This window comes from Schistocerca serialis, chromosome 4, assembly GCF_023864345.2.
Source record: "Schistocerca serialis cubense isolate TAMUIC-IGC-003099 chromosome 4, iqSchSeri2.2, whole genome shotgun sequence".
Lineage (NCBI taxonomy): Eukaryota > Metazoa > Arthropoda > Insecta > Orthoptera > Acrididae > Schistocerca > Schistocerca serialis.
This window is the reverse complement of record NC_064641.1, coordinates 395,944,615-395,972,109: the sequence shown is the minus strand read 5'-3', so window position 1 is coordinate 395,972,109 and position 27,495 is coordinate 395,944,615. Positions and strand designations below refer to the sequence as shown.

At 39.5% G+C, this 27,495-nt stretch overlaps 1 protein-coding gene across 2 annotated transcripts in view; it reads right to left on the bottom strand.

The window, feature by feature from the left end:
• LOC126474925 (glycerol-3-phosphate acyltransferase 1, mitochondrial) overlaps positions 1 to 27,495 on the bottom strand; it is a 427,627-nt gene that overhangs the window by 371,102 nt on the left and 29,030 nt on the right. The window contains exon 1 of one of the 2 annotated variants that reach the window (XM_050102437.1): positions 9,912 to 9,931. The exons of the other annotated variant lie outside the window; for it this stretch is intronic. The gene's annotated coding sequence lies outside the window, so the exon portion shown is untranslated. Of the gene's footprint in view, positions 1 to 9,911; positions 9,932 to 27,495 lie in introns of those variants that run through there. 2 annotated transcript variants of the gene reach the window in all.

Below are 27,495 nucleotides of genomic sequence, written 5' to 3'. Positions count from 1 at the left end.
TTAGAAGAAAGATTAAGAAAAGGCAAACCTACGTTTCTAGCATTCGTAGACTTAGAGAAAGCTTTTGACAATGTTAACTGGAATACTCTCTTTCAAATTCTGAAGGTGGCAGGGGTAAAATACAGGGAGCGAAAGGCTATTTACAATTTGTACAGAAACCAGATGGCAGTTATAAGAGTCGAGGGGCATGAAAGGGAAGCAGTGGTTGGGAAAGGAGTGAGACAGGGTTGTAGCCTCTCCCCGATGTTATTCAATCTGTATATTGAGCAAGCAGTAAAGGCAACAAAAGAAAAATTCGGAGTAGGTATTAAAATTCATGGAGAAGAAGTAAAAACTTTGAGGTTCGCTGATGACATTGTAATTCTGTCAGAGACAGCAAAGGACTTGGAAGAGCAGTTGAACGGAATGGACAGTGTATTGAAAGGAGGGTGTAAGATGAACATCAACAAAAGCAAAACGAGGATAATGGAATGTAGTCAAATTAAATCGGGTGATGCTGAGGGAATTAGATTAGGAAATGAGACACTTAAAGTAGTAAAGGAGTTTTGCTATTTAGGGAGTAAAATAACTGATGATGGTCGAAGTAGAGAGGATATAAAATGCAGGCTGGCAATGGCAAGGAAATCGTTTCTGAAGAAGAGAAATTTGTTAACATCGAGTATAGATTTAAGTGTCAGGAAGTCGTTTCTGAAAGTATTTGTGTGGAGTGTAGCCATGTATGGAAGTGAAACATGGACAATAACTAGTTTGGACAAGAAGAGAATAGAAGCTATCGAAATGTGGTGCTACAGAAGAATGCTGAAGATAAGGTGGGTAGACCACGTAACTAATGAGGAGCTATTGAATAGGATTGGGGAGAAGAGAAGTTTGTGGCACAACTTGACTAGAAGAAGGGATCGGTTGGTAGGACATGTTTTGAGGCATCAAGGGATCACAAATTTAGCATTGGAGGGCAGCATGGAGGATAAAAATCGTAGAGGGAGACCAAGAGATGAATACACTAAGCAGATTCAGAAGGATGTAGGTTGCAGTAGGTACTGGGAGATGAAGAAGCTTGCACAGGATAGAGTAGCATGGAGAGCTGCATCAAACCAGTCTCAGGACTGAAGACCACAACAACAACAACAACAACAACAACATAGAGAAAACAGCATAGGAATGAAACAGACTTATTCATGTACTTTATGAACACTACAGACTCTCTTTACAAACCCGATTATTAAAACTGCTAGCAGTTTCATTCCTGCTTTCTCCTTCCATTTACAACTGAGTCATTCCATGACAATTGGAGAAGGGGCCCCCACTCCACTATTTCCAAATCTAATGAAATTTCATGGAAAAGTTCCACAAAGTTTTGGATGAGTATGGACAATTTTTGATGCAAATATTTTGGGTGCCAAATTTTAGGTAGTTCTGGGGAACATTTTTAATTGCATTTTCTTTCATCTTTCCGTATCTAGAGAGAGTATTCTTTAAACTTCAGAAGCTATATAGCTTAACATGCCTGGCACCTGCTTCTTTGCTCACATTGACTGTATGGTCTACACAGATATTTTTGTGTTTTTCTTTAATCAAATTTCTATGTTGTTCACAAACTGCAACACCTTCTAAGCTTTTCATGCTAATTAAGGCCATAGAAGAATGTCTTTTCTGATTGTCCTTCTGACCACAAAGCGATTCTGGTAACTGGAGTCCAAGGTCTTTGTTAAACATACCTTTTGCATTTTTGTGGTAGTATACCGATAGAAATTTCATCCCCCAACACATATTCCTTTATATGAGACCAAGAAGTGAGATACCAATTTTCATAGATTTGGCTTTAATTTTTTTATTTTAATGAAATATCTTCTTAAAAATTTAAATTTCCCAATTTCCCATTTCACCCCCTTAGGGGCTGACTTCCCAAACACAGAGAAAAACGATTTTTTTAAATTTCTGACAGGGAATCCAAATACAAATTTTCATTGATATAACTTCAAAAATGCTTTTATAAAAAAATATTTCCATAAAAAGTTTCATTCCCTATTTCACTCCTTTAGGGGGTTGAATTTTCGAAAACACTGGAACATGTGGGAATAAATGACAGATCTGAAAACCACCATTTTTTTGCAACAGGTTGGCTGTCCTTAACTTCTGCTGTTCTGTGACTGTTGCTGAAGTACAGCCACATTCAAAATACTGGAACATGTATTACTTTTTATTCCTAACCGAGAAGTCAACCAACAAATTTCATTGATGTAGCTTGAAAGTAGTTTAAAAGTTCTTTAATAATGATTTATTTTAAAAAAAAACTTTCATCTACTACTTTACCCTCTTAATGGTTGATCTTTTTTACCAATTTTCATAGTTCTAGCTTCAAAATTGCCTTAATAGCGACATATTTTCCAAAAGACTTTCATCCCCTATTTCACCCCTTAGTAGAGGAATTTCGTACAATCTCTTCTTAAACACTGCCTACAGCATCAAGAGGCACAAAATCTTCAAATTTCAAGTTTCTATCCTTAGCAGTTTGGACAATGATGAGTCAGTGAGTGAGTCAGGCCCTATTTCACCCACTTAGTAGCTGAATTCCCATAAAATGTGAAACACATATTTTTGAATTTCTAACTGAGAAGCCAAATATAAATTTTCTTAGGTTTAGCTTTACCTAATTAAATATTTTAACAAACAATGTACATCCCCTATTTGGTCCCTTATGGGTTGAATTTCTTAACATAATGAAACATGTATTATTTTTTGGCTCAAATGAAAAACATCCCACAGTTGCAATAAATTATGTTTATTTTAAACCTTGACTATGGTTTCTGCTATAATAATATAGCCTTCTTCAGAAGTCCTAAAAATGATCAAAATAACGTCTGTACCAGTGATACAATCTACACAAAAACTTCAAAATTACGTACGTGATAACCTGTTACTTACATACACAATAATGTCAGCCCAGAAGCTGCGTGAAGACCAAAAAAATAACTTCAACAGTCATAGCCTGTTTCGAACATAAATAAAATTACATACGGCACTCACCACAGTGAGCTACATCGCACCATTTATCAGGCAACTAGTCAATGTATACAACAATAAATTAATAACAAGCCTACATGTGCAAATGAAGGACCATATACTTATTAATACAAATGTCCAACAGCTGAAATACTGTTGTATACGATCATTACAGTGGTAAAATGTTAACAATTTCATATAAAAAAATTTATCTTTTTTTTTTTTTTTTTTTTTTTTTTTTTTTTTTTTTTTTTTTTTACACAGCCGCTGGGCTAAGACATTTTTTATTTATTAGTGTGTTTGTAAGTAATAGGTTATCACTTATGTAATTTTGGAGTTTTTGTGTAGATTGTATCACTGGTCTAGATGTTATTTTGATCGTTTTTTAAGACTTCTGAAGAAGGCTATATTATTATAGCAGAAACCATGGTCAAGGTTTAAAATAAACATAATTTAGTGCAACTGTGGGCTGTTTCTCATTTGAGACAATTTCATAACGGTTGCTGTTGTCACTGCCACAATTAAAATAATGTATTATTTTTATTCCCAATCAAAACAATAAATACCTATTTTCAAAGATGTAGCTTTAAAAATCTTTAGTAGTACTTTAATAATGATTTATTTTTATGACAGCTTTCACTCACTCACTATTTTACCACCTTAGAGGTTGAATTTCCAAATATTCTGCCACATTTCTTTACTTCTGACCAAGAAACCAAACACCAATTATCATAGTTCTAGCTTCAAAATTGCCTTAATAGCAACACATTTTCAAAAAGCCTTTTATCCTCTAATTCACTGTCTTAGGGACAGAATTTAGAGTAATCACTTACTAAACGATGCCTACGGTGTGCCCTCTTGTAATGTTTTGTCGTTTCTGACTGGATGAAGAGAGGGTGGTATGATAGGCGGTGGCTGGTTTCCTCTCACTACATCACAAAATGCATAAGTTGTTAAAATACACTTTATTACAGGAACCAACTGAGTCTTAAATTCAATGATGTCCAATCTGAAGTTCTGTGGTTAACAGCAATCAGACAATACATATTAATTCTTGAATCTTGTCCATGTCCATATGACAACTGTATACAATGACTAATGTTCCCTCACAGCTAGCTAAGGTGTGAAGCGATGACTATAAATGTGGCAAACTAGAGCACAGTGTGACGTATTGAGGTGCAATGCGAACTGAGTCCTGGTGAGATGTCATGAGACTTAAAAGATTGAAATAGCATGGTCAGTGGCAGCGGCCTATATGCATGCTGCCCAGGGTACATTATCAGCATGTAGCCTGGGAGTGTCTTGGGTCTTCTCATCAGGGGTGTTCCTAGTTCAGTGCCTGCTATACAATATTTCCTAGTGCCGACCGGAGTGCTGGCGAAGGCATATGCCAGCACACCTACAGTGTAAGATCAACAGCACCCTCTCCAAATTTCAAGCTTCTATCACTGGCAGTTTGGACTGAGTGATGATGTAGTGAATCAGTCAGACCCTATTTTAAGCCTTTAGACACTGCAGTACCTGCAAAATCTGAGGGGAAAAGACTCAATGATAAGACCAAACATAAAGTCCTCAGGTTCTCCAAAGATGTTTAATTCCAGTCAAAAATGATTACATAGCAGTAGTGTGAGTGGATGATGAAAAAGTTCATAAGCAGAAAGGCCTCCTACTTTGTAACTTAAAAAAAATGTTCATGGGCTATCATAAGCAATATGGTAGAATTGTACTCCTCAAAATTTTGTGAACTCAAGCCAAAGTGGTGTATTACAGTTGGTTCTGTTGGTACAAATTTAGTTTGTGCATGTGTAATAGATCAAAATACAGAATTGATGTTGGCTGCAACCATGACTACAAGGAAGTAATGAACAGAATTATGTGCTGTTTGGAATCAAAAGACTGCATGCTGTAACACTGTGAGGAATGTTCTGAAAAACCTGAGCTGGAAGTTTATTTGGTACATGTTTTCAAAGAATGTGATACACAAGAAATGATGGGATACATACAGTGTGTTGATATTGGCAGTGATACAACAGAGATGTTGCATTCAACTGTAGAAGAGTTTATAGAGGAACTGGTTTTAAGAATGTCTTTTCAATTTCATTTCAAAACACCAAAGTTCATATCTGAGGCACCTGTACGAAAATCTTTTAGGTAGTGAAGGGATCATTTTGACTGATTTTACACAAAAGTATTCATTTGTCATTCAAGATTACGTTAAAGATTTTCATTGCAAGAGCAGCCAATTTACATTACATCCCTTTGTGGTTTACTTTGATGGTAAATAACTACAGCGTATCAGTATTTGTATTATTAGTGATTACCTTCGTCATGATACCATTGCAGTTCATGCATTCATGATGAATGCTGATTAAAAAACTGAGGATAATGATGGGGGAAATCAAGCATATTCACTACTTTAGTGATGGATCTGCTATCCAAAACAAGAATTTCAAGAAATTTATCAATTTATGACTGCAGGAGGAGGACTTTTTGTATCTATGCTGAGTGGAATTTCTTTGGAAGCAGCCATGGAAAACACTCTTATGAGGGAACTGGAGCAGCAGCTAAAATACTGGCAGCTCATGCTAGAGTGCAGAGGCCTTCAGATAACCAAATACTGACACCTGTTGATCTGTTTAATTTTTACAATGACAACATTTCAGGCATTATTTTTTTATGTTACACAAAAAGAAATTTAACAATTTTAGTCTGATCAGGAGAGAATATCTACCAAATGCCACACAATTGCTGGTACAAAAGAAAATCACCAGTCCAACACACTGGTTTAAACAAGTTCAAGGTAAGCAGTTTCCTAGGGTGTTGCAGCAGTCACAGTTTAAGCATTTAGAACAGATGGAGAAATCCCAGCTGTTTCAATTACACTGTTACAGCCCATGCAATACATTGCTTTTACGAGTATGTTTGAAAATGCTTAAAAGGAGGGAAACGGAAGTGAAGTTCATTAGAAAAAAGATATATTTATCAGTTGTATGCATGCCCATTGTCCTGCCGGTGCTTTTTTCACTGGCCATCTACGAGTGGTGCTTGCTGGATTCCAAAGCAATAGATATTTGAAATCATACAAGCACCATCAACATCATCAGGAAGGCAATGCATTTACTCAAAATCTGAACAAGACAGAAACAGAAATTTATTCAGTTTGAATTGGACAAGACTTATTTCAGACATTCAATGTGTTTAAAGTTCTACAGTTCTTTATTTTCATTTATTTTATCGCTGCTTATTACTTGATGTTGAGCTGTACATAACTACACTTATATTTTTACTGACATAAAAGCATTTTTCTCTTATTTACTTTCTGTTTACTCGTTAATGACACATTTGAGCAGATACACTGTACATGAAAGTAATAACTTTGAGTGATGTTTCCCAGCCACAAGCAGGTGTGGGTCAAAAATCAAATTATGTAGCTTCTGAAGCTTAAAAAATGCTATTTCTAGACATAAAAAGTTAAAAAAGATTACAGAACATACAGCTGAAATATTGACCCCGAAACTATCTAATATTTGGCGTCCAAAATGTTTTCAACAAATTTGCAGGAACATATATTTTGGTATAGAGGGACAGGGGCTATTGTATAAAAAGCACAAGAAGATAGCGGGGCTGTGTGTCATGCTACCAACTCTTGGCCGAATCTGTCCATAAAATTATGATTTGTCGGCTGGCTGAAGAGGGGCTCTCCAGTCGTACAATAAATTTTCTACCATTGCTGAAGAAGTACAACTGTCGCTGAAGAAGTACAACTGTCACCAGATGCATTAAAACATGTAATCAATAATATATTCTTATTTATCACAATAAGCTGTTTAAGTATACAAAAGCACAGGTTTGTAAGTTAAGAGTACCTTTCATAAAAGGTATCCATAGTTTGCCCTTTAGCTTGCATGCAGGTGGTGCAAGTGTGGGGCCAGTATCTGTAAGAGGCTGTAGAAATGGAACCAAAAGAGATATCGAGCTGAAACTGTGTATGTATCCATCCAAGAAATCATTGAATCCATGCAAAAAATTTCATTGGAATTGGAAATTGTTGAGTGGGGATCATCTCTAAAATTGGCCCACTTGATGCGTAATGACCCAGTTGTTATTCCAATCATACACTGATCACTGTCATTTCTCATCATGCAATCTATAGTCCAACACTGAGGTTACTCTGGGATTTGAAAGATCGTCAGAAATTTTAATCATCAGCCTTTGACATTTTTCGTTATCTCTTTTGAATGAAATTTGTGCTGACAGACTGATCTTTAGTGTAGTTCAAACTCTAAGTTAGACTGAAAAGTGATGACGTGGATGCGAGGTGCCAAAGCCAATAAATATGATATGACACGAAGTTCTTCTGTATTTACTGAACTGTTCAAGTAGTTATTTTAAAGTCAGTCATTCATCACAGGTTACATACATCTCACATTCAATATTTATTATAGTGAAGGATAAATTAGAAAAACCGATCTGAAACAAGGATTTCTTAGTAGAGAGCAGAAAACATTATCTTGGATGAAGAGTCAGTGATAGTTGTAGAAATAACTTCAGGCATACCCTAAGGAACTGTATTGGGATCCTTGCTGTCAGTGTTGTACATTAATTAACTGGCACACAATATTAATAGTATCCTCAGACTTTTAGCAGATGATGCAACTACTTGTAATGAAGTACTATCTGAAATGTATATAAAAATTGCACAAAAAGTTCAAAGAACCAGTATTAATAAATATTTACCATATCAAGTGCACTGACTGTGTTAGCCATCACAAACAGTAGCATTTCTACTATATTTTTCTAATTGTCACAGCCAGTCACTCATTGTGTTCACTGCCATTTCCATGTGTATGACCCCCAACTCCAGGTAAAAGTTAGAAAATGGCTTCTTTAACTGAAACTAGATGTATAAGTACGAAATTACAAATATTACACTCCAAGTGAAAAAATGTTGCCTTCACTAAACTTTCAGCCTATACCTCTTATCCACACATTCTGTGTGAAAGAGAGCTTACGTTACTCTTGCTATTACCTTCTTGTCTGTTTAGACCTAATAGAAGTTTATTTACTATGGTCTGTAGAAATACAGGAAACTTCGGGTTTAATTCTGATGAAAAAGAGTTAGCACCTCATTTCTGTAGATTGAACGTGGAAAAACAAGAGAGACCAGTTGTTAAAAATAAGTTCCAATACCACCTGTACTAAAAATTACAATACACATATCCTTTGAAACATTGTTGCAATACATCTACTATACAAGAAGGTTATAAGCTGTGGACAATGTAATATTAATTTTTGGAACAATTCAGATAAAACAAATGATGTACCCAGTACTTATGATTTTTTTAATTATTTTGTTCCCCACATTAGGACTATGCAATGCACAGTAGTAGTACATTAACTAATCACATGTGTATGTAAAGATGTAATCAATTTTTTTTAAATTTATCCAGTCCAGACCTGTGATCACAGTTTAAATGTCAAAAACTGGACGATGTAGTGAATGATTAGTGCTAGCAAAAATGTATGCTGCAAACCGTACTGTATGTTTTCAGAAATAGGATAAAAATGTCAAAAACCTACATAATCAATTTAAGAAGTACAAATGACCATATTGTACCAGCACTGCAGCTCTTCAGGGATGAGGGATTGTGTCAGCTGGATTCAGAGAGTACAGAAAAGAGGCAGGGATTTGGGGGGGGGGGGGGAGGATTAGGGAGGGGTGGCTGCCAGCTGGGAGGGAGAGGCAGCAAGCGAATATAATAGCAATGCGCCACCAGCACCTTTTTCTGGCTGCAGGCAGAGCTAGTTGTTCACCATGCAAAATGAGTTAGAGAAGTTGATTGGGAGGGTGAGAGAGAACACAGGCAAAGAGGGTACAGGTACAGGATGAGTGAAGTAGGGTGATAAGTGAAATTAGGGTCTTGAGATAAGGCCAAAGGTGTGTGTGTGTGTGTGTGTGTGTGTGTGTGTGTGTGTGAGGAGCTATCAGAGAGTAAGATTCCTCTCCACCCGAACAGGTCATGGAAGGCCAGCGGTACAGACTGACCGTTCTGTCATCCTCAGCCAACAGGCGTCACTGGATGCGGATATGGAGGGGCATTTTGTGAACACACTGGTCTCCCTGCCGCTGTCAGTTTTCGTGACCAGAGCCACTACTTCTCAACCAAGTAGTTCCTCAGTTGGCCTCACAAATGATGAGTGCACTCAGGTTGCCAACAGCCCTTGGCAGACTTGGACGGTGACTCAGCCAACTGCTAGCCAAGCCCGACATTGCTTAACTTCAGTGATCTGATGGAACCTGTGTTACCACTGCAGTGAGCCCATTGGCTTTTAGAAATTAAGGCCAAGACCAAATGGTGTGTTGTAAGGACAACTCCCATCTACATAATTCAGAGAAGCTGATGCTGGGTGGGGAGGGTCCCAGTGGCACAGGTTGTGAAGCTGCCATTGACACAGGGTACATTAGGCTCAATATTGTGGTTGGTAAACTCTGCTCTTGGCCACAGTTTGACAGTGGCCACTCATTCAGATGAACAGCATTATGGTGAAGTTGGAGTAGTGTAAAGATGGACTAGGATATTAGATATGTTGGGTGGGTGGGGGATACCAATTTGAGGGTGGGAAGTATTGTGGATAGGATGTTCCTCATTGCAAGGCATGATGATGAATAGATAAATCCCTGGCAAAGGATATGATTCAGTTGTTCCAGCCCAGAATGATAGTATGTGATGAGAGGATGCTCCTCTGTAGCTGGTTCCTGGAGTGGTCAAAAGATTAGGGACATCTGTAAAGATGGTGTGGAAAATTCCTACACAGTCTCATCCTTTGACAGAACTATGAATATTTCTTATCACATATAAACAAGCTCTGAAAAGAATTTGACCAAAAGTAAGTAAAGTTCTCAGTCTTACTTATGTGTCTCTCTACAACTCAGTGCCTCTGTTTCTCAACAAGTTGTTAGCTGTACTCCTTAAATTATTTACATTCCATCAGAACTTTCCATTACCACATTAAGAATCTGGTATAATATCTGAAACAGACAATTTTAGTAACAGAATTAGATCAATGTGGTAAATAAAAATTAAACAATCCATTGTACTTTGGCAACCATTGTTGCCATAACTCTTGTCATGGTCACTGACACCAGTTTCCATGTGGACATCCTCAAAGAGGTCAGATCTATTAGTTGACATTAAATCCAATACATATTTCCATCATGAGTGGATTCCTAACTATCTGTTCTAAGCAGTTTTCAGAAAAGGCATTTATTAAAGTTTCACAGGATGTCTTATCACTCCCACCACTAACAAAACTGTAATTTTCCCAAATTACTGCTGGATGATTAAAGTCTCTACCGATGATTACAGTATGATTGGGGAACTCACATACAAGTGAACTGAGGTTTTCTCTCAAGTTTTCAGTTACATCAGGAAATATGTCTGGTAGGCAATAGAAAGATCCAATTATCATTTTACGCCCACCCCTCATACTGAGTCTTGCCCAAACAATCTCACATGCAGCTTCAATGTCTATCTTGGTGGATATGAGTTTCTTGTCTACTGCAACAAATACACCACTTCCATTTCTCATTTTCCTATCCTTTCAATATACACTTAAATTTTCCCCAAAAATCTCACTGCTGTCAATTGCAAGTTTCCTTGCATCCCCATGGACATATTTTTCTCTGTTAGAAATAAAGTCATTTTTATTGTACTATCTGGGAATAATTATTTGTGTGTGTGATAGCACTCTGGTCACTATAGTTAACAGTGACAAGGATAATAGGGTCAAAAGTTAGTTCCCCACATTTAATGGAGACGAAGTTGTTAGGATTCTAGTGTTTACACATGTTCTCAGCTTTGTTAGTTCATACGAAGAAATTATTAAACTTCAGTGATATCTGGCTGCGCAATTCCCAACTAAACTTACCAGGTTTTTTTCATTCCTTGCTTGTCAAATTCTTCATTTACTTAATCCCGGTTTAGATCCTAGTACCCCATAATATGATTAGTTAAAGGCCCAACTAAATGCTTATAATGTGTCGCAATATTCAGTGCTGATCCGCAGAATAAACAATATGGGACACATCCACAAAGCTACAGGAATCTCTGCAAGTCCTTCGTAATTGCCAACAAACTCGAAGCACTTCAGCTGCCACAGGGTGAATATCTGCCCTCTGGGCACAACAGGCCTTCAAGATTCCACTAATATAGGCGCACACATTTATTGCTTAAAACATTTCTTTTTTTCTCATTGGGCCATTTCAGGAAACTAGTCTTTTATAGGAAGAATCATGAAACAATTACAATGATTAATCTTCTGTACCTCTTATAACTACTACCATAATGATTCATTTTCTGTGTCAGTTACAAATTTGCCTACAGTGCCGCACATAAGCACAAGATCTGTGGACTCACCCACACCATTAGATAATAGTACTGCTCCACTGTCAAATGGCTCACCTGATTATTTTTCCAAGTGTCAATGAGCAGACCTTCCAATGGTTTTCAACTGTCACAATTACACCCTTGGTTGCGCCATCATTCCCTTCTCCAGATGACATTCCACCCACAGTTCTGGATCATCGATCTTACATAACTTTAGAATTCAGGTTGTGGATCAAGCAACATCCGAGTGATGCATACCTTGTTCTTCTAGCCTCTAGACTACATAGTATCAACGTGTTCAACACTTCTCAGGCGTATTCAGTCTCACCAAAACCAGTTTCATTACTGAGTGGTTGATACGGTTTCAAGTAGTGATACTACAGTGTGCTGTCTTGTACTGGGACCAAGGTATGTGCTTCACAAACTGAAGAGGGAAGAGTTTTTGACAGCGGCCAACCTTCCCACTGCATCATTAGCAAGGGGCCATGTACCATTCCTCAGTCCTTTGGTTGATGTCCCACCAGGTAGACCCTGAACTTGTGATGGTTCCAGCCCAACCAATTCCCAACTTTCATGGCCATATCCTGGCCAGCCACAGCATCTTCAAAAGGCTTTTCCCGAACTCACATCAACGAATTGAGGAAAAGGGTCACAGCCACAGAGGACACCCACACCTGGAGACACTATATGCACAGACCCCAAAGCGAAACATCCATTAGGACACCCTGTTGATATCGAAATTGACATCATTAAGATGGCACTGTCATCTCTTCCGTAAGGAAGGAGGGACGCAGAATCTTCATCCAACATTGAGATGGCTTTGCCATCTTTTCCCTGGGAGGGGGGATGCTGTATCCTGCTGTATCGCTAGGCGAATGACACACTAGGGCACTGGTTCGAGTAAACGCATGGCTGAGGGTGCCGCCGAACAATAAAACAGACTCCCATATTCAAGATGGGATTGAACAAGGCCTCTGTAGAGCTGCAGCAGCATAGAGCAATCTACCCCCCCCCCCCCCCCCCAGTTGGTGTTGCTCATGCAGTGGAGAGCATTGAGGTGCTGCCAGCACTTCCACTTCAACCGACGAAGATGAGGAAGCCACGTCAATCGGGTGTCGAAAACCAGTCCTAATAATCGATATGTCTCCACTACAGTAAGTGGATCCTCACTAAGATAAAGTTCAGATTCCGGATGAACGGTACGACGCTGACAGAAGTGCAGGACACACGATTTCACGGCTGAAAACTGGAAGCTGCGGGCTAGAGCCCATGACTGCGCCTTGTGAATGGCTCCCTGTATGTGCCGCTCAGCAACACCAGTACTGGGGGAGCAATACAAAATGCAGAAGTCATCCGCATACAAAGAACGGAAGAACGGAAGACCGACGGCCCTACAGCTGCTGCTTGGCTGTTAACGGCCACTAAAAATAGAGATACACTCAATACAGAGCCCTGCGGAATACGGGGGGAACTATGGGAGGCACCAACTTATGGACACAGAAAGTACGGAGCGACAGGAAGTTTTGTATAAAAATCTGGAGCAAGCCCCGGAGACCCCACTCATACAATGCGGCAAGGACATGATGTCGCCAGGTCATGTCGTATGCTTTACGTAAGTCGAAAAAGATGGCAACCAGGTGTTGGGGTCCGGAAAAGGCTGTTCAGATGGCAGACTCAAAGGACACAAAATCATCACTGGTAGAGAGACCCTGGTGGAAGCCGCCCTGACATGGAGCCAGTAGGCCACGAGACTCCAGGACCCAATCCAACCGTCGACACACCATACGTTCCAACAGCTTACAAAGAAAGTTCGTGAGGCTGATGGGCCGGTAGCTATCCACATCAAGCAGGTTTTGACTGGGTTTTAGCACCAGAATGATGGTGCTCTCCCGCCACTGCAATGGAAGGACGCCATCACACTCGATCAAGTTGAAGATAATGAGGATATATCGCTTGTAGTCAGACGAGAGATGTTTAATCATCTGACTGTGGATCCGATCTGGCCTAGGAGCTGTGTCAGGGGAATGTACAAGGGTACTGAGGAGCTCTCAGTCTGTAAAGGGGCATTATAGGGTTCACTGTGGCCTGTAGTGAACGAGAGAACTTTCCTTTCCATCCGCCTTTTGAGGGTACGAAAGGCTGGGGGGTAGTTCTCCGACGCAGAGGCTCGAGCATAGTGCTCAGTAATTGCGTTTGTGTTGATAGAGAGCATGCCATTGATGTTAATGCAAGGGACACCCGTTGGGGTCTGGTATCCAAGAAGACGTCTGATCTTCATGCATCATTCCATGTCAAATCAACACACTTTAAATAAAAGTTTTGCCTCACCCTCTTAGACTTTGCTGAAAGTTGGTGGGTGCTGAAACTAAGAAAAATACCAAATTTAAATTTTTTACCTCAAACCATTCCTGAAATATGGTCACGTAAACTTTTCAAAAACTGGCCAAAAATGTGTGAATGGACTTTTTTTAAATTGCCCTAGGAGCTGCTCTAATTGAACTAGAGAACTGGGAAAGGTGTCATTTTGCAGCATTTTTCATGCTCCTTCCAGTGATTGACAAAAAACATAGCATCTAATTAATAACCTTTTTCAAAATGGTAATTAATATTTTGATTTAATTTTTTTTACAAAAAGTACATAATTGAAAATTTTCAAAATATTTCCATAACTACTTCATACTGTTGTACATCACATGGCAAAATATAAATGTGGGATGATGATGGGTTCATTGTTTTTTTTTCACTAACAGCCCTAGTTGACCAAACTGATGTTTAAGGTAGTACGTCAGTAGAGGACCGTATACATAGGGCTTGATGTCTGTACAATAATTCAGTGACTGGAGCCATTATTGAGATGATGTAGTCTGCATTGTTACCTTCTAAGTGTGCCTACAGCATTATTGTGCACTGTGGTTTTAGTGCAAATCAATTGTTACCTCTGTGTTGACCAGTCTATATCTATTATATTTAATAGTTCATTTTCAAGTAAATCTATACATTGAAGGACAGTTTATAAGTGGTTCTTGTATAAATATGGAACCAAGTAAAAAGTGCAGTGCCGTAAGAGTGCAGTGTTGTAATCCATTGAAGAACTCAAATCATTTTATTAGAGACAGAAAAAAAAACTGAGAAATGTCACAACATGGATGCCCAAATTATTTCCTCAAATACCAAGTGGTGCCAAGATTTGTGATAAATGTAGGAAAGATGTAACCAAATTGAAAAATACACCAGAGCCCATCAGTGATGAAAGTGTTGAAGAATCTTCTGGATCAGAGATAATCATCCGAGACCAAGACCCTGACTTCACTCCAACTTCAGTAGCTGTTAAAACATTTAACACAACACTTCAAGAACTAGGTGAATCCCCAATTGACAAGAGAAAACTAACATCTAGGCATTACGCCAAATCAAAAGTGAAGAAAATCTCATCAATTACATGTAAACTTTTTGTTGCTCCTGAAACTTCTTTCTCAGATACTGATACTGATGAATCCGTTCCTGAAGATCTTAAAAGAAACTTTAAAAATTCTATAAGTAGAGCAAAAAAACTAATAATTCTTACAAGTTTACCTGAAAAGTGGAGTGTCAGGAAAATAATGAGGGAATTTAATGCTTCTAATTACATTGTTTGGCAGTCCAAAAAAATTTTGAAAGAGAAAGGATTCATGGAAGGTCCAAACCCAAAACCAGGGAAGTGTTTACCAACAGAAACTGTCAAAACTGTACATTCATTTTATGAAAATGATGAAGTTAGCAGGGCAATGCCAGGTATTAAAGATTGTGTGACAATTACAGAAACAAGTGGAAATAAAACAAAAATATCAAAAAGACTTATTTTGTGTAACCTTAAAGAAGCTTACAAGCATTTTAAAGACAAGTTTCCTAACATAAAAATAGGTTTCTCTAAATTTGCTGAGTTGAGACCAAAACATTGTGTATTAGCTGGTCGGAGTGGCACACACACTGTCTGCGTGTGCACAACTCACCAAAACATAAAATTAATGATAGAAAATGCCAAACTAAATACAGTAACAAACAGCAGCTTAAACAATTATAAGCAGTGCATTGCAAAAATGCTTTGCAACCCATCATCAGTTGATTGCAACATGGGAAACTGTGAATACTGCCCAGGAGAAACTGTCATACATAAAATTTTAAAAGACTCTTTTCATGAAAACTTAATTGAAAAAGTTCACTTCCGACAGTGGATGTCAGTTGACCGATGTAATCTGGAAATTGTTCAGAAAACTTCTGAAGAATTCATAGATTTATTTTGTAGTAAGATGTCGACTTTGATTCGACATGACTTCATTGCCAAGCAACAATGAATATTCCTTAACTCCACAACAGAAAACCTTATGGAATCTGAATTTCTTGTCATATGTGATTTTGCAGAAAATTATAGTATAGTTATACAGGATGAAGCTCAGAGTTTCCACTGGAAAAGACAACAGATTACCATTCATCCTTTTGTTGTATATTACAAACAGAAGACAAAATTGAGCATATGAGCTTTGTCATTGTTTCTGATTGCCTGGAGTACAATACAACTGCAGTTTACACCTTTCAAAAGAAGCTAATTTCATATCTAACAAATAAATTTCAAAAGATTCCAAAAAAGATATACTATTATTCTGACGGTTCTGCTGCTCAGTATAAAAATAAGAAAAACTTCCTGAACCTTTGCCTTCATGAGGAAGACTTCAACATAAAAGCTGAGTGGCACTTTTCAGCCACAGCACATGGGAAAGGGCCTTGTGATGGAGTAGGGGGTTCAGTAAAGAGACTGGCAGCTCGTGCAAGTTTGCAAAGGCCATACCAAAATTGGATCCAAACTGCACGAGATCTATTTCAGTGGGCAGTAGATAATATCACAAATGTTGATTTTGCATATTCCACACCTGGTCAGCTTTATTAAAATGTAATATGTGAAGTTCCAAGACAATTTATTGGGAAACTGCTTTCAACTCAAAACTTAATTTTTGTCTCAGGTTAGTGTTAATGTATATTTTATAGAAAGTTGTTTCAAAATTGTTGTTAGTACCTATTGTGTTAAATTTAGCTATGTACAGATACCTGTTACTCAAAAACAAGCATTATGTATTTAATTTGTTTAATAGTTCCATTTCAAACACCATGGACCAGAACTATTATGTAAATACTTGTACTTATTCATACTTTATTTCAGTTTGTAGTTAAATGCTCAATTTCTTGTTTTTGTTATATTGGTTAATATACTGTTTGTGAAGTTGTATGAAATTAAAATAAGCAATCAACTTAATTATAAAATATGCTGATTAGTTTTGGTTTAATAAGGTGATGTTTTGATATTTCTAATACTTTTTTTACTTACCTTTCAGTATATTTTAAAGAAATTCCTGTTTGTTAAAGGTCAATTTGGTCAAGCTAGGGCCGTTAGTGAAAAACAAGAGTCCGGAATAATTTTTTTTAACAATGAACCCATCATCAACCCAGATTTATTTTGCCATGTGATTTACAATAGTATGAAGTAGTTATGGAAATATTTTGAAAATTTTCAATTATGTACTTTTTGTAAAAAAATTAAAATTAAATCAAAATATTAATTAGTACTTTGAAAAAGGTTATTAATTAGAAGCTATGTTTTGTTGTATATCCCTGGAAAAGAGCATGTAAAATGCTGCAAAATCACACCTTTCCCAGTTCTCTAGATCAATTAGGGCAGTTCCTAGGACAATTTAAAAAAAGTCCGTTCACACATTTTTGGCTGGTTTTTAAAAAGTTTACATAGCCATATTTCAGGAATGGTTTGAGATAAAAAACTGAAATTTGGTATTTTTCTTAGTCTCAGTGCCCACTATAAGTATACCAACTTTCAGCAAAATCTAAGAGGGTGAGGTAAAATAGGTGTGTTGATTTGACATAGAATGACTCTCATCCAGACTTGGGAAGGTGATGTATGGCACCCAATGGTCGACGCATACCTCTCCCAATGCTCCTGTTTCCATCGTTTTATAAGAAGGCGAAAGCAGGCATGGAGCCACTTAAAGGCTATTAGGTGCTCTAGGGAAGGGTGCCGCTTATGTCACTATAAAGTTCGCCAACACTCTTTAATTTATTTATTTATTTATTTATTTATTTATTTATTGTTCCGTGGGACCACATTTAGGAGAAGTCTCCATGGTCATGGAACGAGTCAATACATGAAATTGTAACACGATTGTAGAAACAGATAAAATGAAATATAAGAAACATATTCAGGCGACAAGTCGTTAGTTTAAATAAAGAAAATCAAAAATGTACACTGGAATTTGCTTAATTTTGTATCTCTTCCAGGAGCTCCTCGACAGAATAGAAGGAGTGAACCATGAGGAAACTCTTCAGTTTAGACTTAAAAGTGTTTGGGCTACTGCTAAGATTTTTGAGTTCTTGTGGTAGCTTATTGAAAATGGATGCAGCAGAATACTGCACTCCTTTCTGCACAAGAGTCAAGGAAGTGCATTCCACATGCAGATTTGATTTCTGCCGAGTATTAACTGAGTGAAAGCTGCTAACTCTTGGGAATAAGCTAATATTGCTAACAACAAACGACATTAAAGAAAATACATACTGTGAGGGCAATGTCAAAATTCCCAGACTATTGAATAGGGGTCGACAAGAGGTTTTCGAACTTACACCATACATAGCTCGAACAGCACGTTTTTGAGCCAAAAATACCCTTTTTGAATCAGAAGAATTACCCCAAAAAATAATACCATATGACATAAGCGTATGAAAATATGCGAAGTATACTACTTTTCGTGTTGAAATGTCACTTATTTCAGATACTGTTCTAATGGTAAATAAAGCGGCATTTAGTTTCTGAACAAGATCCTGAACATGGGCTTTCCACAACAGCTTACTATATATCTGTACGCCTAGGAACTTGAACTGTTCCGTCTCGCTTATAACATGCCCATCCTGTCTGATTAAAATGTCAGTTCTTGTTGAATTGTGGGTTAGAAACTGTAAAAACTGAGTCTTACTGTGATTTAGCATCAAATTATTTTCCACAAGCCACGAACTTATATCATGAACTACATTATTTGATAATGTTTCAATATTACACACAAGATCCTTCACTACCAAGGTGGTGTCATCAGCAAACAGAAATATTTTTGAATCACCTGTAATACTAGAAGGCATATCATTTACATAAATAAGGAACAGCAGTGGCCCCAGCACCGACCCTTGGGGAACGCCCCATTTAACAGTGCCCCATTGGGACTGAACATCATTACCACTCTCAATATTGCGGAGGATTACCTTCTGCTTTCTGTTCTTAAAGTAGGAGGCGAACCAATTGTAAGCTACTCCCCTTACTCCATAATGTTCCAACTTCTGCAGTAATATTTTGTGGTCAACACAGTCAAAAGCCTTCGTTAAATCAAAGAAAACACCTAACGTTCGCAACCTTTTATTTAATCCGTCCAAAACCTCACAGAGAAAAGAGACTATAGCATTTTCAGTTGTTAAACCGTTTCTAAAACCAAACTGTACATTTGACAGCAAATTATGTGAATTTAAATGCTGCAGTAACCTTGTATATACAACCCTCTCAATAACTTTAGCAAACACTGATGGCATAGAAATAGGTCTATAATTGTCAACATTATCCCTGTCTCCCTTTTTATAAAGTGGCTTCACTACCGAGTACTTTAATCGGTCAGGAAACCGACCACTCCTAAAGGAAAAGTTACAGATATGGCTAAGTACTGAGCTAACAAACGTGGAACAATACTTCAGTATTCTGCTAGATACCCCGTCATATCCATGAGAGTTCTTGGTCTTTAGTGATTTAATTATTAACTCAATCTCCCTCTTGTCAGTATCATGGAGGAGCATTTCAGGTAACAGTCTCGGAACACTTTTTTCTAAGAGCGCTATATGATTCCCTGTTGGGACTAGGTTTCTATTTAGTTCACCTGCTATATTCAGAAAGTGATTATTAAGTACTGTACATATATGCGACTTATCAGTAACACGGACATCCCCACTACGCACTGATTCTATATTCTCGACCTGTCTCTGCAGACCAGCCACTTCCTTTACGACTGACCATATGGTTTTAATTTTATCCTGAGACTTAGCTATTCTATCTGCATACCACATACTTTTTGCCTTCCTAATAACTTTTTTAAGCACCTTACAATACTGTTTGTAATGGGCTGCTGCATTTAGATTGTGACGTTTCTAACGTTTTGATATAATTGCCACTTTGTTCTACAAGATATTCTTATCCCTTTAGTCAGCCACCCAGGCTGCCTGTTTGTGCTAGTACCCTGTTTTGAACGTTCTAACGGAAAGCAACTTTCAAAGAGCACGAGAAAAGTCTTGAGGAAAGCATTATATTTATCGTCTACTGTATCAGCACTATAAACATCTTGCCACTCTTGTTCCTTGATAAGGTTTACAAAAGTCTGTACAGCAACTGGATCAGCTTTCCTAAAACGTTGGTAACTATATTTAACATGTGTTGCAGCACAAAAAACTTTTAGACTTAAAATTTGTGCATCATGATCTGAAAGGCCATTCACCTTTTTGCTAACAGAATGCCCTTCTAATAATGACGAATGAACAAAAATATTGTCTATGGTTGTTCTACTGTTCCCTTGCACTCTCGTTGGAAAGAATACGGTTTGCATAAGATTATATGAATTAAGGAGGTCTACCAACATCCTTTTCCTTGCACAATCAATTGTCTCAGCGACGCCCGGTGACCACCGAGGGACTGTCTTTCGCCGGGGGCACCCTAGAGAACGAGGGATTGCGTTTTCTACTGCAGAAATAATCAATTGTAGTGACCTGCTCAATCACAACATTGATGGCACCACATGGTGGAGATTCAACAGTGACAGCAGAGGTGAAGGCTACCCAGTCTGCCTTGTTTAAAGCCTATCTGGGTAGGCATCCGTGGTCACGACGCCAGGGGAGTGACAAGAAGATGGGTAAGTGGTCACTATCACACAGGTCATCATGTGCTCTCCAGTGGATAGATGGGAGAAGTCGTGGGCTGCAAATTGATAAATCATTGGCCGACTAACTACCATGAGCCACACTGAAATGTGTGGCAGCTCCAGTATTTAAGAGGCAGAGTTTGAGTTGGGACAGTAAATTTTCTATATCTCTGCCTCGGGCAGTAAGCATGGTGCTACCCCACAAGGCATTATGGGCATTAAAATCTCCCAAAAGTAGGAAAGGTTTAGATAGTTGATCAATCATTGCAGCCAATACGTTCAAGGGTACAGCACGATCTGGAGGGAGATATACGTTGCAGACAGTTATTTCCTGCATCGTCCATATCCTAACAGCCACAGCTTCAAGAAGAGTTTGAATGGGAACAGGTTCACCACATACCGAGTTCAGGACATAAACGCAAACTCCACCTGACGCTCTATTATATTCGCTACGGTTCTTCTAATATCCCCTGAAGCCGCGAAGGGCAGGGGTCTGCATTGCCGGGAACCAGCTTTCCTGGAGGGCAATGCAGAAAGCAAGTGTTAAGCTTAACAGTTGCCGTAGCTCAGCCAGGTGATGGAAAAAACCGCTGCAATTCCACTGGAGGATGACGTGATTGTGAGACTGGGAAGGCATGAAACACTCAATTAGGCAGTCTATGCCTCCGGGTCACCTGCTGCTACAGACTTATTTTCTGAACAGGCTATATCCATTGTGTCTGAGGGTCTGGCGAGATCTAGGTCCTCAGCGGACACTAGAATCTTCACCTCATCCTCAGATGCACAGCTTGTAGGCAGCGGTGGTGTGGGTGCCACCGCAACTCCCTTGGGCTTGGGGGTCTTCTTTCTGGATTTCTTCATTGGTCCTTGGGTTTCTCAGGCTGGGAGGGCTTCACTGATTCAGTTGGGTTGGGTTGTTTGGGGAAGGAGATCAGACAGCGAGGTCATCGGTCTCATCGGATTAGGGAAGGACCGGGAAGGAAGTCGACCGTGCCCTTTCAAAGGAACCATACCGGCATTTGCCTGGAGCGATTTAGGGAAATCACGGAAAACCTAAATCAGGATGGCCGGACGTGGGATTGAACCATCGTCCTCCCGAATGCGAGTCCAGTGTGCTAGCCAATGCGCCACCTTGCTCGGTCACTGATTCAGTCTCCAGGACTTTGGATGATCGTGAAGCCCTACAACCAGCTGCTTATGGGCACTTCAGTCGCTGGAGGGTGTCATCTCTCCCACTAGCAGAAAGCTGGGAAGGGAGTGACCCCAAGGGACCCCTTCCTAGTGAGGAGAAGTGGGGACTGGTGTCCCCGATGATTGGGTGGATAGTGCTCCTCATGTAGGTAGTGTAGGAGAAACAGGGAGGGAAGTGCCCCCCACCATCAATGTGGCAGGTGTAGTCTTCCGGCTCTGAGGGCCTACTGTAACGCGCGGAACTGATGGGGCTACAACTGTTCTCGTTGCGGTGGCATAAGAGGAGGTCATAGCCACAGAATGTAGGCACTCACAGTTCCTCTTGGCCTCAGTGTAAGTCAGGTGGTCCAGGGTCTTGTATTCCATGATTTTCCTTTCTCACTGTAAAATCCTGCAGTTTGATGAGGAAGGGGAATGATGCTCTCCACAGCTGATGCAGACGGAAGGGCACATGGAGTATTGGGATGAGATGGACGTCCTCTATCTTGACACATAATGCTGGAAGTACAGCGGGAAGACATGTGGCTGAACTTCCAGCACTTAAAGCACTGCATTGGGGGATGAATATATGGCTTGACATCACAGTAGCAGACCATCACTTTGACCTTCTCGGGTAATGTGTCACCCTTGAAGGCCAAGATGAAGGCACCGGTGGCAACCTGACTATCTCTCGGATCCCGACGGACGTGCCCGACGAAATTAACTCCTCATCGCACTAAGGTGGCACATAGTTCATCGTCAGACTGCAAAAGAAGGTCCCTGTGGAATATAATACCCTGGATCATATTTAAGCTCTTATGAGGCGTGATGGTGATGGAAACATCCCCCAGCTTGTCACAAGCAAGTAATGCCTGTGACTGGTTAGAGGACAAGACCAACCCTGATCGCATTTTGGACAAGCCCTCCACCTCCCCAAACTTGTCCTCTAAATGATCTACAAAAAACTGATGCTTCATCGAGACAAAAAGTGTCCCCATCAGCTCTGGTACATATGAGGTACCGGGGCGAATAAGGTTCGCTGCCATCCTTAGCCTGGTGTTCCTCCCATGGTGTGGCCAAGGAGGGGAACGATTTGGGATCATAGTTCCTTGCAATGTACTGATACTTGGAACACTTAAAGACTGCTGGTGTTTGATCACCAGCAAGTGATGATGCGGTACGCTTCATCACGCGTCATCCGCCCTGATGCCACCCACTCCAACCACGGGCCCTCCCCACGGGCGCCACCCAGCCACAGCAAAGACCACCTAGCAGGATGGCCACTGCCGGGAGTCCCGATGCCCCAGAGTGACGGGCATCTACTCCTTGGCATATGTGGGGAGTTAACGGCACAGGCATCAGTAGAGCGATCCCTGTGTAGTCAGGGGGCTACAGCCACACCACAACTGACTGGCTACGGTGCTGGATATGAGGTGCAAAGAATTCCATGCTCATCGCCGTTGCAGAAAACGACACTGCATAGTGGGTGGAGGAAAAAATGCACCCAGGAAGGTGTCCACGCTCAAGAGATGGAGGATGAGCAGGACTGCAATGCCATGAAGAGAAAGTGGGCTGAAGATCTCAATGCACGATGCACCATGTAAGGCGCCCTTCCCCAATTGGCTCGCTCTTCGAAAAAATTTTGAAAAATGGTCACACCCTACAGGGAACCATCACATAAAGGCCGAAAGGTGTGACACTCCTTTTAGTCGCATCGTAGGACATGCAGGAATATCCTGAGATTCTAACCCCTAGCCCCGCAGGGCGATGATACATAAGGCATTGCAGAATATTCCTAGTCATCACTTAAAACCAGTTCTTAAAACTTCAGCAGAAGGCTTTCTTATAATAGTTTATTTGTTTATTCAAGATTCTGTCAGAATAATTTCTTCAACAAATCTGTGATCCCCCCCCCCCCCATGGCCACTTGCTTTACCTACAACTGAATCTACGTGATTGTTCCACTTTATATTCCTACATAGTGTTATTGTGTAAAGTGTTACTTATATAAGTTGATCGATTCCAACTGTGATTCACTGAACTGTGGTCATAGGATACAAGGTTTTTGTTTTGTCATGCAATGTGCACAATTTTACATTTCTGGACATTTAAAGTAATCTCTGCACCACTTTAAGATATTATCAAGATCTGACTGAATATTTACACAGCTTCTTTCAAAGAGTAGTTCAATATTTACACAGCTTCTTTCACATAGTAGTATATTATAGATAACTCCATCTCCTGCAAAAAGTGTCCGGTTACTATTAATATTGTCCACCAGGTCAACAGCATACAACATGCACTGCATGTCCCTGGAGCACTGTGATAGTTACTTCTGTCCATCGATCGATGACTCTCAATCCGAAATAACATGCTGTCTTCTCCCTACCAAAAAGATCCTGGATCCAGTCACAAATTTCAACCTATACCCCTCACAAACAAACCTTTAATAATAAGAGTAGATGTGGTACTGAGTCAAATGCTTTTCGTAAATCATGAAATGTTGCATCCACCTGACTGCCTTGATCCAAGACAACCAGGATGCCATATGAGAAGAGTTTAACATAGATTTCCAATGATCGATGTTTTCAGAATCCAAGCTGGTTGGCATGGAGGTCACTGTGTTCAACATATTTCATAACATTTGAGCTCAGAATATGTGCTACGATTCTACAACAAATGGATGTCAAACAAGTAGCATGGTAGCTTTATACATCATTTCTGCAACCCTTCTTCTAGACGAAAGTGGCCTGTGCTTTTGCGTAACTACTGGGCACAGTTTTTTGTTTGAGAGGTCTGTGGCAGATTATAATTAAAAGAGGGGCTAACTCATTCACGAATTCAGTGTAAAATGTGATAAGGATTTCATTGGGCCCTTTAGTGATTTCAGCTGTTTCTCAACACAACTGACTCTAGTATCTACATCACTCATCTTTGCAGTAATGGGAGAATAAATTGCGGCAATGTTCCAAGATTCTCATTTGTAAAATAATATTTGAATACTAACTCTAGTACCACTGACAGTCCTTACATATGACCAGAATTTCTTTCAGTTTTGCAAAACACCCTTCAATAATATTCTGCAACTGTGGTCATTGAAGGCCTCTTGACAGTCAAACACGTTTCATTCAACAGCTCCCTGCCTATAGCCTTAGGTATTATTTTACAACTATTACGCAATAATCTCTGTTTCTTTAGAAGTTTATTTCTAGTGACTGTATATCAGTGAGTGTCTCTCCCATTTACTATTCTAGTGGGAGCATACTGTGGAAGACAGAATACGATGTTATGATTAATCGTACAAATGATCTGTTGTTGTCGTTGTGGTCTTCAGTCCTGAGACTGGTTTGATGCAGCTCTCCATGCTACTCTATCCTGTGCAAGCTTCTTCATCTCCCAGTACCTACTGCAGCCTACATCCTTCTGAATCTGCTTAGTGTATTCATCTCTTGGTCTCCCTCTACAATTTTTACCCTCCACGCTGCCCTCCAATACTAAATTGGTGATCCCTCGATGTCTCAGAACATGTCCTACCAACCAATCCCTTCTTCTAGTCAAGTTGTGCCACAAGCTCCTCTTCTCCCCAATTCTATTCAATACCTCCTCATTAGTTATGTGATCTACCCATCTAATCTTCAGCATTCTTCTGTAGCACCACATTTCGAAAACTTCTATTCTCTTCTTGTCTAAACTATTTATCGTCCATGTTTCACTTCCATACATGGCTACACTCCATACAAACACTTTCAGAAACGACTTCCTGACACTTAAATCTACACTCGATGTTAACAAATTTCTCTTCTTCAGAAACGCTTTCCTTGCCATTGCCAGTCTACATTGTATATCCTCTCTACTTCGACCATCATCAGTTATTTTTGCTCCCCAAATAGCAAAACTCCTTTACTACTTTAAGTGTCTCATTTCCTAATCTAATTCCCTCAACATCACCCGACTTAATTAGACTACATTCCATTATCCTCGTTTTGCTTTTGTTGATGTTCATCTTACACCCTCCTTTCAATACACTGTCCATTCCGTTCAACTGCTCTTCCAAGTTCTTTGCTGTCTCTGACAGAATTACAATGTAATCGGCGAACCTCAAACTTTTTATTTCTTCTCCATGGATTTTAATACGAACTCGGAAATTTTCTTTTGTTTCCTTCACTGCATGCTCAATATACAGATAGAATAACATTGGGGAGAGGCTACAACCCTGTCTCACTCCCTTCCGAACCACTGCTTCCCTTTCATATCCCTCGACTCTTATAACTGCCATCTGATTTCTGTACAAATTGTAAATAGCCTTTTGCTCCCTGTATTTTACCCCTGCCACCTTCAGAATTTGAAAGAGAGTATTCCAATCAATATTGTCATAAGCTTTCTCTAAGTCTACAAATGCTAGAAACGTAGGTTTGCCTTTCCTTAATCTTTCTTCTAAGATAAGTCGTAGGCTCAGTATTGCCTCACGTGTTCCAACATTTCTACGGAATCCAAACTGATCTTTCCTGAGGTCGGCTTCTATCAGTTTTTCCATTCGTCTGTAAAGAATTCGCGTTAGTATTTTTCAGCTGTGACTTATTAAACTGATAGTTCGGTAATTTTCACATCTGTCAACACCTGCTTTCTTTGGGATTGGAATTATTATATTCTTCTTGAAGTCTGAGGGTATTTCGCCTGTCTCATACACCTTGCTCACCAGATGGTAGAGTTTTGTCATGACTGGCTCTCCCAAGGCCATCAGTAGTTCTAATGGAATGTTGTCTACTCCCGGGGCCTTGTTTCGACTCAGGTCTTTCAGTGCTCTGTCAAACTCTTCACGCAGTATCTTATCTCCCATTTCATCTTTATCTACATCCTCTTCCATTTCCATAATATTATCCTCAAGTACCTCGCCCTTGTATAGACCCTCTATATACTCCTTCCATCTTTCTGCTTTCCCTTCTTTGCTTAGAACTGGGTTTCCATCTGAGCTCTTGATATTCATACAAGTCGTTCTCTTTTCTCCAAAGGTCTCTTTAATTTTCCTGTAGGCAGTATCTATCTTACCCCTAGTGAGATAAGCCTCTACATCCTTACATTTGTCCTCTAGCCATCCCTGCTTAGCCATTTTGCACTTCCTGTCAATCTCATTTTTGAGACGTTTGTATTCCTTTTTGCCTGCTTCATTTACTGCATTTTTATATTTTCTCCTTTCATCAATTAAATTCAATATATCTTCTGTTACCCAGGGATTTCTACTAGCCCTCGTCTTTTTACCTACTTGTTCCTCTGCTGCCTTCACTACTTCATCCCTCAAAGCTACCCATTCTTCTTCTACTGTATTTCTTTCCCCCATTCCTGTCAACTGTTCCCTTATGCTGTCCCTGAAACTCTGTACAACCTCTGGTTTAGTCAGTTTATCCAGGTCCCATCTCCTTAAATTCCCACCTTTTTGCAGTTTCTTCAGTTTTAATCTACAGTTCATAACCAATAGATTGTGGTCAGAATTACATCTGCCCCTGGAAATGTCTTAAAATTTAAAACCTGGTTCCTAAATCTCTGTCTTACCATCATATAATCTATCTGATACCTTTTAGTATCTTCAGGGGTCTTCCATGTACACAACCTTCTTTCATGATTCTTAAACCAAGTGTTAGCTATGATTAAGTTATGCTCTGCGCAAAATTCTACCAGACGGCTTCCTCTTTCATTTCTTAGCCCCAATCCATATTCACCTACTATGTTTCCTTTTCTCCCTTTTCCTACTGACAAATTCCAGTCACCCATGACTATTAAATTTTCGTCTCCCTTCACTGTTTGAATGATTTCTTTTATCTCCTCATAAATTTCATCAATTTCTTCGTCATCTGCAGAGCTAGTTGGCATATAAACTTGTACTACTGTAGTAGGCGTGGGTTTCGTGTCTATCTTGGCCACAATAATGCGTTCACTATGCTGTTTGTAGTAGCTTACCCGTACTC